A 4,985-nucleotide genomic window follows, 5' to 3' on the forward strand; every position below is an offset into this window, starting at 1 on the left:
TGGGTGTAAAGGTCATTTGTGATACAAATAAATTTTATATTTAGATTAAGGATGCAATTCTGGGTATATATTTGCACATTAGGGGGCTGGGGGTATATACTCTGTAAATATATAGGTTCTAAGAAATTCATGAATTTCTGAGAAAAACTGGAATAACAAGTAAAGAAGTGAAGGTTGTTCTACTAACAGAAGTCATAATTGCGATTTGACGAGAAATTATAAATGTTTGTTTAAAGTTTCAATTTAACTCTACTTCTTTAAGATTTTTTTTTATTTATTAATAACTGTTAATAACAGTTTTCTAAGCTGCATTAAGGTGGGAGGGGTCACGTTCGAGAAGAAAAACATTCGCTTTCAGGTTTAATAAAATTGTGGAATCACAATTTAAATATTGTAAATGCTAAAAGGACGAAAGTAACTATTCAAATTAAATTTACATGTGGCGGAAACCCCAAAACAAATCGAAACCAGCATAAAGAAGCCAGATGCGCAAAACTGATTACAAAAAACGGTTTCGTCCTAGAAGTGCTGACAGAAGAGCTTAGGAACACTTTTGAATGTAACGAATTTGGCAAGATAAGTGTAAGGCAAAAAGGTTGTACCTCTTTAATCAGAAATTATTTTAAAAAACAGTGTCAAATAATTTTTTAAATAATCATACGAAGAATAAGATAAATTCTAGCGCAAAATGAAAACTTGAAGGATGTAACGCAAAATACAGGTTTAGTTCTACATGCACTATTGACGAGAATATAACTACCACGGACATGACAATCACTTTTGATGTAGATCAAGCTGGAATAGCGTGTCATGACAAATCCAAGAGGGTCAAAATGGAACTCTCGGGTAATGCAAGGAAGAAAAAAACAGGAGGAACTACAAAACAAAGGGTATGATTATGGTCAATTCAAACAAAACCAGCACAGATTTATAGAATCCAATGACTAAAACAAAATGTTTATGCCAGTGTTGCCACCGTCAGTAGGATTTTACTAGATCTAGGAAAAAAAAATCTAGTAAATTTAGAGGATCTAGTAAATTTCCCAAAATCTAGTAAAAACTAGTAAAAAGTCATGATTTATAGTAAACAAAACTTTTTTTTTTATTTTCCTTGAATTCACGGTAAAAAATTGTCGTAAACATATGACAATTTACCATTTTTGCTTGTCTGTTTTACAATTTACAATTTTGCTTGTCTGTCTCAGGGACAGACAAGCAGTCACCTATTTTCATAAACAGACAATTCACTTCCGGCGTCTAAAGGTCGAAAAAATCAGCTTTCTGTGTATCAAATCTTACCAACTAAAAATGAAGCTATAATGACCACCCAAGGTGATTAGGTGAATCTCCTCAGTTTAAAAATTTTTATTGAGGAAAAAGGAGCCTGCTGAGAGAAATTAAAAGTAAGTAGAAATGTAACATTATGTATATATATATATATATATATATATATATATATATATATATATATATATATATATATATATATATATATATATATATATATATATATATATATATATATATATATATATATATAATGTTACATGATCTTGTAGGTTTCCAAAATTTTCAATAATACTATGAAAACGAAATAAAGAGGAAAAGAGAAAAAAAAGAAGAAAAAGGGAAAAAGATTGTGAAAATCGTATTGATTATCCTCCTATAGTAAAAATCAATGCTTGAAAACTCAAAAAAAAAATTTTAGTATTTAGTAAAAACATATGCGATCTAGTAAATTTTTCCTCTCCGATTTAGTAAATTCTTCCAGGTCAGGGTGGCAACCCTGGTTTATGCTGCCCTTCAGCTTAAATGTCCATCATAAGGCTCTGTCAGACCTTTCGAAATCTCTCAAAACTCAACTACATCCCTTCTTGGAATTGGAGGTCTAGATGAAAACATTTTAAGAGGCAAGAAACATAGATGAATAAAAAAAAACAAAAAAAACAGCATAAATGGGTACGTCCAAAGACTGTCATGGCATCCATTTCGCATAGTACTTTTCAATAAAGCAAATGGAATTGGCCATACAGGAATTAAGAATTAACCAGGACCTTGTGCTTCACTTGGATGCAACGGGGGGGGGGGTTAATACGTAAAATAGGGTCTAGCAATAAAAAAATTCTTGTATTCAATAGTATCAGGAGGTTGAGGACCGGGCCTTCCTCCAGTTTCCTACTTTGGTGCGCTAAGTGATACACATGATACCTGAGCCATTACGGTAATTTTAGAAGATTTTATCTGTCCGCTATACCATAGAACAAAAAAAATTCCTTTTATAGTAACAGATTTTACTTAGGCCATGATGTATGCAGTTCTTCAGGCACTAAATAAAAATACGTTAATACAGTATTTGAACTGGTGTTATGATGTGATAAAAAAAGGTGTCAACATAGATAAAAAAAACTAAGCTAATCATATGTGCGGCACATATGATCAAATTTATTTATAGGTTCTGCGCTCTTGAGTACAAAGATTCTAAGACAACTGACTTCATAGTTCGTTCAGTAGCTATGATAATGCAACAAGAATCGTTGGAGTCGATAAAAGAATATTGGACCTGCTTAAGAGCACTTTTAACCGAAAAATATATTACAGATAAGGTAAAATCACGAGCACTGGATCTATTAAAATCTGTAAATAAACCTTTAGCCTGAGGTTGCAACCAGATGCTGTCTCTGAAGACAACACTACATAGACGATTGTGAGTTTACTGGTAATTGTGATGTTGATCATAAAAATCTTTTTATATATTTTGGCTTTTCATGATTCCTCAAAGGACAATAGTAGGGACAGGGGATTAAACCATTATTATGGTTTGAAAGTTTTTCATAGGCTAGAACAAATAATTATTAAACTATGTCGTTTAACAATTGCAATAATGCTAAATTGTAGATTCAGTAAGCATACAAATGCGTCAATAAAAAATTATTCCAAAATAATGAAAAGACAGGTTTACAAATTTTGGCTTAGTCCCATGGATCCTGGTGAATTTGTGGATACGAGTTATATAAATACTATACACATTGTTTCAAACAGGATTGCTTTCCTGAATAACTATCCCCCTACCTCTAAATATACTAGCTCAAGATAATGAATGGATATTGATATGGAGCAACAAAAAAAGGAAGAAAAGGAAAAGCAATTCCCAAAAATGGATACTGTAAAAGAGGTCTGGCAGAAAAAAAACAATAAAAAAAAATAACTGGCTCCAAATATTATGACCCGTCCCCTAATCTTTGTCTTCAACCGGAATACATCAGACCTGCTGAAAAATTGAATAGAAGAAACATAAAATTAGCTAAAAAAGTACTTTCGAAAAATGAACAGTTGGATAACTTCCAAGACTGTAGCAGCGCGTATTCAAAGTATTCTTCGGGTCACAGCGATTCAATTGTTATAGGAAGAGTGTCAGTGGGGGAGGGGGAAGGAAAACAATTTAGCAAACATTTCAATAGGTGAACTGGCGTCAATAATAGGACAGGCTTGGCTAAGCGAACCGATTATGGAGGCCTATATATTGAATAGAATATAAAGGAAAGAAATCTAGGCCATGGTGTCGTTCTTCAAGGAACACCACTTGTAAACAAGATCTTATTACAACTCAAGGATCCAGGTTATTTGATTCCTGCCAAATTTTCGATTTTTTTGGTTAACGAGTTTGGTGTGCACTGGACGCTTATTTTCATTGATAGTCTGAGCAGGAGTTACATTTTTTTTAACCTTTACAGGGTGAAGACAAATATTTGGGCAAATTTTCAAACGCTTTTCTTGATAAGCGCTCCGATTAAAAAATTTTGCCTTTTAAATTCAAAAAAAACAAGAAGATGGTTTCAATTGCGGACCGAGGGCCCTTCAAATTATAGATTTTCTTCACAACTCGATATATTTGGAGTATGAAGATCCACTCAACGATTTCTACTTAAATTACAGAGACGAGTAAAATATAATTGACAATTTGGCAGATGACGAAAGTAGTAATACGATGCGAGCCCAAATCTTTGCAGAAATGTAAAAGCCATGGACGTATCATTGACTAATATTTGCAGAATTGGCAGAATGTCACCTGTAACATATCAGTCAAATTCTGATTCGTCGGATTCAGATGATGCAACAAATTGGATTAGATGTAATACCAATGAAGACCATTGGTTCCACAGGGATTGTTTCTTTAAAACGTTTAAAGCCGTACAAGAGGGAAAATTAAACTTTCTGATTTGTAAAATATTATAGCTTTTGAAAGAGATAAATTCAACAGTCATCTAAATAATATTCAATTATATCTTTCCAAATAAAAAATAATGGATGACTTGAATCCAATACAAGAACTGAGTCAGATAAACAAGTTGAATCAAACGACATTCATAGTTTTGCATAGCTTATAAAATGTGTGCATAATCGTGCCAATTTGGCCCTAGACTCAATTATGCTGAAGTAGATAGGGCTAAATGTTGGATTGATAAATAAGTTTGGGTTTAAGAACAACTACGAACTGAAATTAGACTAATTGATTACTTTGGCTCAAGAAAATCGGCCCCTTCATTTGTTTACACTGAGTTATTTATTCTACAATTAAAAACTTAACTATAAAAGTTAATTACCAAAAAAATCTAGAAAAAAGCCCCATTAAAGGGAAGTATTGGGTCTATAAAAAAGCCTCATTAAAGGGAAGCTTAACTGTTGCACAAGTTTCGTATATCTAAAATTCGGGGGTAAACCAAATATTCCTTTTTAATGTAAATTGACTGGTTGTTGAACAAACTAAATTGTGACCAAGATGAAGAACAAAAAAGTCTTGATATTAGCTAAAATTCATTACCTATTGTATATCAAAACATTCGGGTCAACTAAAAATAAAAAAAACAAATTAGTACTAGAGGCCAATCTTTTTTTCTTAATGAAGTTTATTTATTTTTTTCTATGTTTCCTGTAAGCTACTTCGTAGTTTCACCCAAAAAGAGTGTAAATAGAAAATAATTGGTATA

This window comes from Artemia sp. Qi Xiang Cuo, chromosome 12 (assembly GCF_049724085.1).
Source record: "Artemia sp. Qi Xiang Cuo chromosome 12, ASM4972408v1, whole genome shotgun sequence".
NCBI classification, from domain to species: domain Eukaryota; kingdom Metazoa; phylum Arthropoda; class Branchiopoda; order Anostraca; family Artemiidae; genus Artemia; species Artemia sp. Qi Xiang Cuo.